The following is a 12,549-nucleotide window of genomic DNA, read 5'->3' as shown; positions in this document are numbered from 1 at the left end:
ACGGAAAACTCCGTCTGAGATGTATCCCAGACGGAATTGAATTCCGTCTGGGATAATTAACTCAGACAGAATATTCCGTCTGGGATATATGGCAGTAACCTAGACGATTTTACAACCCAGGCGGATATTTCCGTCTGGGATGTAAAAAATCCGTCTGGGATACTTTCTTTCCCAGTAATATGCAGTTTCCAAATTGGCTATTGTATAGCTGTAAATCCAGCTTACAAATCTGCAAAACCACTCAAATTTCCTATTGAATAACCCTGTAAATCCAGCTTACAAATCAACAATAAAAATCACATATATACCAACCACACAAATAATTAAACTATCTACAAAACTACTTAAATAAATCACACAACAAAGTCACACATGTTTTTTCATACATATCATCTCTCTCTTAAAGTATCTCTGCCAACTTATAAATTTGCCACACATATACATATAAATTTGCCGCACAACTCAATCAACTCACTGTTTGTTTTGGGCTCAACACAAAGAAAGTTGTGATTTAAAAATACAACGACGATTTACAAACCGATATCCAGGTCCATGAGCATTATTTTCTCTAGAGAAGCTCAAAGAAACACATGCACCTGCAAGATAAAAGAAGGTGACATTATTTTTAAGAATATGATATATTCCTAAATTTTTAGAAGTATGCTTAGTAATAACTAAACATGAGTAATAACTAAACATGAGGCCAAATTTGCAGGATTCAACTAACCTCAACTGATATATGTTCACAAATACAGTTGTGCAAATTAGCCTAGTAGGCAGTTGATCTAGCCTGACCGAATCAACAAGAACACGAATCTGATGAAGCAGAAGCTAGTGAAAAAATTCATACCAACATCAGATATAATTTTGTTCGAGTTTTGTACGACTAACACTCCATCAGGTAAGTAGAATCAAGAATACGGACGAAAGTGCTATGCATGAAAACTTTGGTGTTAAATTTTTAACCCTCAGAGACAATTGTTTCGACCAATCTCCCACCAGTTCCAACTATAGATAGTACTTCCATAAAAGTATGCTATGTGCTAATTAATGTGTATCTATTCCAAAACGTTACTGTGATGGTTTTATTCTAAGCCATGCAGAAGATGATAGGATGCCAACTGAAACAATAATTGGCAGGAGAGACATGCAAAATACCTCGATAAATCACACTCACTTAAAAACTCGTATTCTCTTTGAATTCTATCCCGTTTATGTCAGGAATCTAGTCCGTTTGTTAAGAATATTATTTTACGTTACTACATTTGAGGAATCTAGTCCGTTTGTTAAGAATTCTATCCCGTTTATCCATAAAAAAGCTTTTTAAAATCCGCTTATGACGTCAAAAGATAACATGTTAATAATACCTTTTGAGGGGAGGAACAACCAGCCCGTCATCAGGAATCTAGTCCGTTTGTTAAGAATATTATTTTACGTTACTACATTTGAGGAATCTAGTCCGTTTGTTAAGAATTCTATCCCGTTTATCCATAAAAAAGCTTTTTAAAATCCGCTTATGACGTCAAAAGATAACATGTTAATACCTTTTGAGGGGAGGAACAACCAGCCCGTCATCAACCAGCCACCAAAGTCATCACATATTATATTATATTATATAAGTAGAGCAGAGTATCTAATAATGTCTTAGGTTACTTATGTTATAATAATGTTAAAGCATGAGAATATTAAAAAAAGTAAATTGGAGGTGGTGAGTGCAATTTGTATACTTCCTTGTTACTGCAAGAAGTATCAACGGCTTGCGTCACCATTTATTTCCCAACTTGGAAATCATCCACACGCAAAATTCCACACTCGCCCGAGTCAAATCAGCTCTACTTAATCCCAAAAATTAAATTCAGAAAAATGTCATTAATCCATTAATCTCGAAAATTCATCTCCCTATACATAGGGTTGTCCAAAATACCGGCCGGACCCGGCCCGGGCCCGGGTTACCCCAGCGGCGCCCGGCCCGGGCCCAGCCCGGCCCGGAACAGGGCCGGCGTCGGGCAAAAATCCGGGCCGGGCAGCCCGGGCCCGGAGCCCGGCCCGGTGCCTAATCCCAAAAATTAAATTCAGAAAAATGTCATTAATCCATTAATCTCGAAAATTCATCTCCCTATACATAGGGTTGTCCAAAATACCGGCCGGACCCGGCCCGGGCCCGGGTTACCCCAGCGGCGCCCGGCCCGGGCCCAGCCCGGCCCGGAACAGGGCCGGCGTTCGGCCGTTTGACCGTTTTGCCCCCAAAAACGGTCAAAAAACGGCTATTTTGTGAGGTTATTTTGGTCATTTGCCTAGGAGGCTGGTTCTATAAATAGCGGGGGGTTTTCATTTGTTTTCTTCACACCAAAAACTCATCTCTTCTCTCTTATACTCTTATACTCTCTCTTATACTCTTATACTCTCTTATTTATACTTTCTAATCCAATCCCCAAATGGCTTCCGGATCTGATTATGAAGAGCAAAACATATCTCCCGATCCTGAATTGAGTCCTCCTACTATGAGTCCTCCTACTATGAGTCCTCCTACCGAAGTTAATCTCGAATCCGGTGGCGACGAATCTGCACCAAGAGCTCCTAAACGGCCAAGATCCGATGTGTGGAATTTTTACGAGAAGATCGACGTCACCAAGGATGAACACGGTAGGATCCTCACCCAGAAGGCTAAGTGTGCTTTGTGCGGCAAGATTTTTCAAGCTCATCATAAGAGCGGCACCAACCACCTCAAACGCCATTTAGATAAACACAACAAAGGCCAGACTCCTCAAGGTGATATCCGACAATCTATGATTTCTCAATCCTCCTCTTCTGGTAGTCTCGGTAGTTGGAACTATGACGCTGCCAGAGCCAGGAAATGCGTAATCAGGTTTATCATTCTTAAAAACCTTCCTTTTAAATTAGTAGAAGATGATGAATTTGAAGATATGTTTAGAGATGGTTTTTATCCTGCATTTAAAAAATTTTCTCGTCAAACCTGCCAACGTGATATTTTAAAATATTATCAGCAGGAACAAGGAAAAATAATTTCTTATTTTAATTTTATTTTGTAGTTTAGATTTTGCAATTTATTTTGTAGTTAGATTTTAATTTCTTATACTATTCACCTTGAGGCTAGAACCCTCTTGGGTTTAGTTTTTCTTTTTGTTTATTTTTATTTTGTTTGATTCGCCTTTAGGCTAGAACCCTCTAGGGAATCACCCTTTTCTAAGAAGTGGGTTCAATTGTAGATTACCCATATCTATAATTGAATCCACCATCTTTAATTTCTTGCATTTTCTTTTATTCTTGAATTTTATTTTCTTTATTCTTGATTTTTATTTTCTTTTTCCTTCTTGCCTTATTGATCATATTCATTCTTTGTCACATCCACTCTCACTTATATCTCGTGCCGATTTACACACTATCACTTCCACTCTCTCTATCTCTCCACAATCACATTCACTCATCACTCCTATTTGTCACGCACACAACATAAGAGCCGATTTTATATTTTCTCCTACAAAACACCTTCCTCGTGGGATCGATATCTTAAATACTATAACTTGACACGGTTGTGCACTTGCAACCTTTTTGGTACATGTTTATGCCGCATCAAGTTTTTGGCGCCGTTGCCGGGGAAGGTGCTTAAGTAGGTTTTAATTATTTTGGTTCTTTAACTTGTGTGTTTATTGTGAAAGAACTACTTGGAGATTAAAGATCAAGAATTGGAGATTGAGGAATTGGATATTCGCTTGTGGTAAGTCTTCTTCCTTATATTTTCAATTCCACACCTTTAGTTAGTTTCTCACAATTAGTGACAAATAGGATCTTAAAAAAAAGATTTTATTTCCGTTGACCATAATAAAATTCACCCTTCACTTTGACATTTACTAACAAGATAATAAAATTCAAATAAATTCCCCCTTCTCATTTGTTTGATTGTTAACCCTAATTAAAAAAAAGATTTTTTTCCATCCTTTTTAGTTGCTTTTAATTCATAGGGTTGCATTTCATATAGTTAGTAGGAATTCACCAAGTGATTTGAGCATCTTGATTTGGCACACACTTCAAAATATTTTTAAGGGCAAAACCCCATAATCAAGATAAGGTGAGGGATTTCATCACCCTTTCCTTAGCCCAAAAATCACTAATTCCTCACTACACCACCCAAGCCTAATAAAACTCATTAGACGTTGGCCTCTAAGGATTCGAGCTCAATAAGGAACAAGAAATCCTTAAGTGAACCGGTTTAAGTTTTCTCAGATTAGTTGGTGTCTAAGGCAAGGTTTAGGGGTTGCGTAAAGCGCTCCGCAAGGTACGAGGTACTTAATTGATCTTTGATCACCCTCTAGTACTATCCTTACCTGGCTAACTACCCGGGTAAAACTTTTATCTTTTCACTTAAGGAATTTTTGGTTAGGAGCTAGTCTAGTTGAGTTAGGCTTAACCCTAGAGTTAGAGTGATTGAAAAGTGATTGATTTTGATTTGTTTTAGTTAGGATTTTCCTTTTTCTTCAAAAAAAAATAACTTTTATTTTTTCAAAAAAAAAAGTATATAAAAAGAAATTGTTTTTTGTGCATGCAAAACGTGGATTAAGGACAATACACATCAACAAATTCATTTTGAACAAATGGCTAATCCACAAGTTTTTCAAAATTTATGTTATCCCAATAGGATTGAAATTTCCAATGAAGTTCGGGAGTTTGAAGAGAGTCCATATCAGTATTCGGTAAATGATCCATTTTTTCCAACCTACAACCCAGGTTGGGCAAGTTACACAAACATTGCATGGAATCAGGGAAACCACTCCGAAACTCAAAACTTCACTCCCTCTTCGACCCAACATTTTCCTAGGGAAAATACAGTTCCTTTTAATTCTCATCCATAATTTCAACAACCCAGTCTGTCACATCAAAATCAGTCTCCTCATCATCAAGTTGTAACTCACACTCCTCTTGATACAGATTATGATGAACGTCTCAATATTTTAGAAAAAGGTTTTGAAATCATAACTAAGGCCTCCACACTAGCCATGGATATGTTAACTCAAACATCCTACACGATGAACTCCTTTATGCAATCAACCGAACTCATACTTAACTCTAACACTCAAGCTATAGCTAGATTAGAAACCCACATTGATCAACTAGCTAGTACCATAAGTGAAGAAAATGAAGGAGAAATTTTGAGTCAACCTGTGGTCAATCCTAAGGACACTAAAATGAATGCACTACAGTCAGGAAAACAGGTCGATAATCAGGAAAGAACACATTTAAGCCAAATTCTTGTCCCAATTCATTCTTCCCCTGATAATTCAATTCAGGAAAGACCGGGGGAAGAAGAAGAAGAGTCAGATCTAAGTTTTGAGGAAATTTTCGGTGAGGAGCTAAAAATATTAGGAGAAGCAGATCGGGTTTGTCAAAATAAAAAAACTGTGTTGGACAATTGCTGTTTTGAACTGAATTTTGAAAAACTCTTTCTTGATGAACTAAGATTTTTGGAAAATAAACAACAACCAAATTTTTACACATCAACCATGAATCCTGGGGTTGAGAAAATTGTTAAAGAAAAATTGGTTGTTAGAGAACACACATTCACAAATCAAGAATCTGAGTCCAATATGCATGACACCAATAATACCTACCTTCCATTGCCACAAAAATCATTGAACACCCCGGAATGCTTAGAATTTCAGCACATTGTTGATTATATCATGTTGAATTTATTTAAAATCCGTTGGAGAATTTTTAGCAATAAGGTAGGATTTAATGTAGAACATGAACTCTTCATGTTGAATATTTCATTCTACATTGATTATTTTGTTTATTTCAGAATAATAAAAAGAATTTATTCTTCTCTCATTTGAGAGTTTCTTGTTTAGTTGATAAAAAAAAGGAAAAAGAAAAAAAAAGAAAAAAAAGGAAAAAGAAAGGAAAAAAAAAGAGAGAAAAGAAAAAAAAAGAAAAAAAGAATAAATTTTTGTTTTCATCCTCCTCAGACCAAAGGTAATTGCAGTTTTTTATCAGCGGACCAAATATAAGTGCTTCACTTCTTATCTGCTTTACTTTATGCATCATAGAGTTTGCATTGAGGACAATGCAAAATTTAGGTGTGGGGGTGAGAATTAGTTATTTTTTTCTCTTTATTTTACATTTTTAGTTACATTTTTTCCCTTTTTCTTTAAAAAAAAATTTATAAAAATATCGTCACTTGCCAAATTAATAGAGTTATGTAATAATTAATTTATTTGATAAATTTGAAATTTTCTAACCCCTAATTAGTTATTTACTTAAGTTCACTTTTTATGATAACTCTAAATAAATTTCTTAAGAAATGATTTTCAAAGTAGTATACTTTACTTAAGCCTTAACTTGGACTTTTATTTAAAATAATGAAAATTTTGCATGCTTAACTTAGAGTTGAAAATAATTTTTGAATGTGTCTTGATTTACATATTTTCAAAATATATATACATATACAAAAAAAAAACAAAAAAAAACAAAAAAAATAATATTTGCAAAAGAAGAGTGCGAAAAATAGGCACCAAAAACAAAAAAAAAAACTCTTGAATTCAAGGTGATTCTATCTTATAAAGCCTAAGCTGACCGAGTAATTAAGCCCAAGGAGTATTTTCATACTTAATGACCTAAGCCCATTTGGGTTGGGATCCATTGGCCCAAAACTCGTTAAATGGTCACTTAGAAAGCCCGTTAAAGTAGAAAAAATCACCAATGAAGAAAGAGTTAAAAAAAATTAAAAAATTAAAAAAAAACTAATAAATGTTTTATAGTTGTATATAAGGCCTTAGAAAATATTTTTAAATCAAGCAACTTGAAAATTATTTAAAACAAAGAGTTAGCATGTTCTTTTCAAAACTTTTAAATTAAATTTCTAAGTTTGGCTTGGTTTCATATTGCTACAATGAGAAAATTTTCTTAAAAATAGACCTTAGAGTTATATATAAAAATGTTTTCTTGAGTGATAACTGGCTCCAATTAGATTATCTAAAAGTTATCAGATGAATTAGTTATTTACTGACTTCTTTAATTTGGCAAGTTGACCGAATTTTGTGGGTATATTCACTGCAAACCCTCACGACACTACAACTCGTCCACTAGGGTAACCTAGGGGTTTAAAGGCTTGTTGTATACGCTAAATACAACCGCGATTCCTGCGAAAGTGAGTTAGGATTTTTCTTTTTATTTTATTTCTTTGCTAGAGGACTAGCAAAAGTTTAGGTGTGGGGGTATTTGATAATCATATTTTATTACAGTTTTATACCCTCATTATCTATTTTATATGAATAAATATACCACTAATAATTATTTTTATCTTTTAATTGCAGGTTAATGAAGAATAAATCTCAAACTCTCATCTCTCAACAAAAACCCATTGATTAAATGAAGAAATGAAGCAAAGAAGCACATTGGAAAATCAATTTCCAAATTATCCAAAAGCCCAGAATGAAGTCGTGTAGCCTGTAGAAGCCGGAGAAAATCAAAAATCCAATATGAAAAGAAATCATATTCAAAATGGTTGGCCACAAAGAAACGACGATATCTCCTAATCCGGAAGGCGGAATTTAACATATAATATATGAAAATCGCCTATCTCGACGAGACGAAGCTATCCGTGAAATCAGAATTTAGAAATAGTGGGCATCGATATCGGCATCGATGTGGGCATCGATGCTGGCATCGATACCTACATCGATGCCTGCATCGATACCAGATCACTGTAGCGCGCGTCAATGGCTGATTTTGCTTGTCTTGGGGCTCAAGTTTGATCCAATGGCTCTCATTCACTGATGTTTACTATAAATAGGGGTAGAGAGTGAGGGGTTAGAGGTGTGAAAATTTTTGTAACTCCTTTTGGAGAGGAGGGCTACTCTTAATTGAGAAGGCCTTCCAAAAATTGTAACTTTAGTTGCAATTAATAAAAATAATTTTTTCCTCTTTAAATTTGTTCTTTCTCCTCTTTGTTGAATGATGAGGATGGAGATGAAGAGCAATTTGAAGGTTTGCATTTCTTTTCTCTTTTATTTCTTTTTAGTAATTTCTTTATTATTGCTTATTAGTTAGATTTAAATTCATGCTTGTAGTATAGATTTACTTTCTTGTCTTTTTATTTTCTTTTTGCACTTTAATTTGTAGAGTAGATTTATTTTTCTTGCATTTAATTTCTGCAATTTATTTTGTAGTTTAGATTTTTATTTTCTTTGTAATTAGATTTATTTCTTGTTCATAGTTTAGATTTTTCTTTTCTTTTTAATTTTGTAATTAGTCTTCTTTCTATTTACACACCATTTTCACTCTCTCAATCTCTTCACAATCACATTCACTTATCACTCCTACTTGTCACGCACATAACATAAGAACCAATTTCATATTTTCTCCTACAAAACATCTTCCTCGTGGGATCGATATCTTAAATACTATAACTTGACACGGTTGTGCACTTGCAACCTTTTTGGTACATGTTTATGCCGCATCAGGCACCAACCACCTCAAACGCCATTTAGATAAACACAACAAAGGCCAAACTCCTCAAGGTGATATCCGACAATATATGATTTCTCAATCCTCCTCTTCTGGTAATCTCGGTAGTTGGAACTATGACGCTGCCAGAGCCAGAAAATGCGTAATCAGGTTTATCATTCTTAAAAACCTTCCTTTTAAATTAGTAGAAGATGATGAATTTGAAGATATGTTTAGAGATGGTTTTTATCCTGCATTTAAAAAAATTTCTCGTCAAACCTGTCAACGTGATATTTTAAAATATTATCAGGAGGAACAAGGAAAAATAATTTCTTATTTTAAAAATTTAAACTGTAAATTTTCTTTAACTTCTGATATTTGGACATCTAGAGCACAAACTGGATATTTATGTATCACAGCACACTGGATTGATGAAAATTGGGAAATATAAAGAGTTGTTTCTTTTATTGCAATAGAAGAGTCACATACTGGTGCTAATGTTGCAAATTTAATAATTGAGAAGAGTCACATACTGGTGCTAATGTTGCAAATTTAATAATTGAAGAACTTATGAAATTAAAAATTTCAGAAAGAATATTTTCTCTCAAATTTAATAATTGAAGAACTTATGAAATTAAAAATTTCAGAAAGAATATTTTCTCTTTCACTAGATAACGCAAGTAATAACAATGTAGTTGTTGATTTTATCAGATCAATTTTATCATTGCCATGTCATGGTGATCTTTTTCATATTAGGTGCATCTGTCATATTTTAAATTTAATTGTTCAAAGTGCATTTACTGAAATTAAACCCATGATAGAAAAGATTAGAACAGTTGCTTACATGCATAGTTCTTCTGAACAAAGACTTAAAAGATGGAAACAATTTTGTAAAAGGAAAAATGTAAAGCCTAGACTAATTCCAAAAGATGTTGACTATAGGTGGAATTCCACATATGCAATGTTAAGTGTAACAATAGAATATAAAGACATTATAACTGATTTTATAAACTATTATGCTTCTAGTTCTAGTTCTGGTAGCACTTATGGAATAACTGAAGATGAATGGACAATTATATGTAATTTAAATAAAATGTTACAAGTTTTTTATGATGCTACAATGTTATTATCTGACTGTTATTATCCAACCATTACTTTAGCTGCTTTACAAATTTTAAATATTCAAAAAAAATTTGATAAATATCGTTTGGATGCTACTTTTGGACCTATGGTTTTTGAAATGGAGAGCAAATTTAATAAGTATTTTAGGCCTATTCCTCATATTTTTGGTTTGGGGGTTCTTATTGATCCATGCTTGAAGGATATTGGCCTTCGAAGTTTGTTACAGTCATTGTATGGTGGACAGGTTATAGACTTAGATGATGGAACCACCCTGAATGCTACTACTCATCATTTACTTATTAGAAATTATTTTCAAACTTTATATGATGAGTATGCAGCTAGACATGGTGTAGCTGCACAACAGTCTGCAGCTTCGGTTTCTTCGAGCTCATCCCGAGCCCGAGGTAAAAGTGTAAGTTTTGATAGGTATGCAATGGTAGCCGAGCTAACTGGTGGATCTGGACTTGGATCGTCATCATCGGAGGTTTCTGAAATAGATGAATATTTTTCTGCTTCTTTAGTTAGATGTCAAGGAAATGCTTTAGATATTTTGCAATGGTGGAAAGTATATGGATCAGTTTCATATCCTATACTTTCCACCATGGTTCGTGACTTACTAACAGTGCAGGTTTCGACGGTAGCTTCGGAATCCGCCTTCAGCACAGCAGGTCGTTTGATCGACGATCACAGGACATGCTTGGATCCATATACTGTACAAGCGGTGATGTGCCTACAAGATTGGTGGAGGTACGAGAAGCGAACGCAAGGCATCGATCGGATGGCTGGAATTGAAGATAAATTTGAAGAATTGGGACTAGCAGATAGATATAAAGAATAGATTGTAGTTTTTATATCTTAGCTTAAAATTTGTAAAGAATTATTTTGGAAATAGTTGCAAATGATAGTGATATAGGTGAGTAGGTGCCAACCTAGTTGGGATTTACTTATCTATTATGATGCGATTAATTCCAAAATAAATTTGTACTTGTAATTTGTAAATAATTTATTAATTATTAATAAAGAATTTGTTTTTATCATTTTTTATTTGTAATTTATGTCATTTTAAGTAATTAATAAAATTATTGTTTTTATTATTTTTCTTGTCTTTTTTTATAATTTAAATTTTAAATAAAATTAAAAAATTTTGGAAAAAAATTTAAAAAAATAAAAAAAATGAAAAACACCCTGGCCAGCCCGGAACCCGGCCCGGTCGGGCCCGGGGCCGGGTCCGGGCCCCGGTTTTGCCCGGCCCGGGCCCGGATTTCCGGGCCGGATGGACAGGCCTACCTATAGTGCATAGAGGTAACCTCAACATAACTACATCACTAATTAATGTATTGTATATAAAATAATAATAATAAAACTACTACTACAAGTCCAAGTCCCTCGACCCTCAGTGATGAAATAAATCTCGTGCCTCCCATTTCCAAAACACCCCCCAAACCTGAATATAATGAGTGTGATTTCCAAAACACCCTCAGTGATAAATTACATCTCATATTATAAATCCACAGAGCATGTAAATCCAAATCTGAATCTTGTTCTTTTAACACCCCATGCATACAGTCAAGTATCAACATACATAAGACACATACACATGCACAAGACACATACACACATGAGAAGACTTATAGCAATAATTTCCTTGTTATTTTCAATCATGCACAAGACACATACACACATACAGTCAAGTATATATAGAGTTATTATGAAGAAACTTTTGTGTGTTAAGCGCATAAAATATTTAAGCGCACAAGACACATACACACATACACACATACAATTAACTAACTTACCTCATAAAATCAAGAGTCCTCAGCATCGTTAAGTTCCCTCCTCTGCACGCCACTACTGCTTCCTCCAGCAAGTCCAGCCTGAAAATAAATAGATTTACATTTACAGAATGAAATTCAACAATATAAGACATATTATTAATTTACCTGTGCGCCAGCGTCTAAATCTAATTGGTCCAAAACTTCTTCAAATAATTCAGCTAAAATCTTCCCGGACAAGCATAAAACGATGTGTGTAAAAACATCGTCGCTAGTAGGGGATGGAGGCAAATCTGAACACATAGCTGTCGTCATCTGCATGAGTAATGTACGGTCGATCTTATCGTGCAGATAACGATTGACGCGCATAATTGTAGAAGTGGTGTGAGTTTTGTTTGATGATGTTGTCGCAGTCGGGGTTGTCGAGGACGCCGTGGAGGATTTTCTGGAGGTACCCCGCTAAGCTCCAACCCCCATCAATGGAAATATGCTCCGATTATTACACCCCATCACATTCATTGCAATGGCATTATTTTCCTCTCTAGACAAGACATGAGGGTCATCAGTAGCTTCTTGGGTAGCACGTAGTGCTGCATCCTTCGACGCGGCAGCAATATTATCCTAAATCACATAAGAAAAATAGATATATATTGAATTATCAAATAATGAATGTGGCCCTGTAAAAAGCCGTGGGTGGAAATGCGAATTTTTTTTTAAGAAGCCTGATTTCAAAGTACAACAGTTTAAACTATTAATTAATGAAATGTACAACAACGTAATAGTTATTATTTAATGATTTATTAAAAAAATAATTACCACCAATACCATGTTTTCTTTAATCTTGTCTTTATTTTTATATGTTGAGTGAAAAGTGTCGTAAGCTAACTTTTCCTTCAAATTGATCGGCATTATGGGCTTCCCCTACAAAATATAATAGTAAATGTCGAAAAGTTTGGTCATATTGAAGGTTGTAGCATGTGAATACATCAACTTTAAATATTATATCGTGTCTCGACAATAACTATACTCAAGATTGGCAAAGAACGTCGATCCCAAGTTGTGGTCAAGCTTCTGCTTGCTATGTCGGTTCGTCGAGCCCTTCTTAGATTTATTCTACAAAAAAAAGGTGTTAAAAATGAATTACATTTACAATATGCTTTTGTACGCAACATGATAATGTACTCATACCTGTGCGGAC

At 34.6% G+C, this 12,549-nt stretch overlaps 1 long non-coding RNA gene across 1 annotated transcript; it reads right to left on the bottom strand.

Annotated features, from left to right (window-relative positions):
• Nucleotides 365-11,642, bottom strand: LOC109851049. The gene is made up of 3 exons (XR_002249655.1): nt 11,520-11,642; nt 11,376-11,453; nt 365-596 (listed from the first exon to the last, which is right to left on the bottom strand). It is a non-coding gene; the product is annotated as an uncharacterized LOC109851049 (long non-coding RNA).

This window comes from Asparagus officinalis, chromosome 7 (genome assembly GCF_001876935.1).
Source record: "Asparagus officinalis chromosome 7, Aspof.V1, whole genome shotgun sequence".
NCBI lineage: Eukaryota > Viridiplantae > Streptophyta > Magnoliopsida > Asparagales > Asparagaceae > Asparagus > Asparagus officinalis.
The sequence above is the reverse complement of the archived record's forward strand: the minus strand, read 5'-3'. Positions and strand labels throughout refer to the sequence as shown.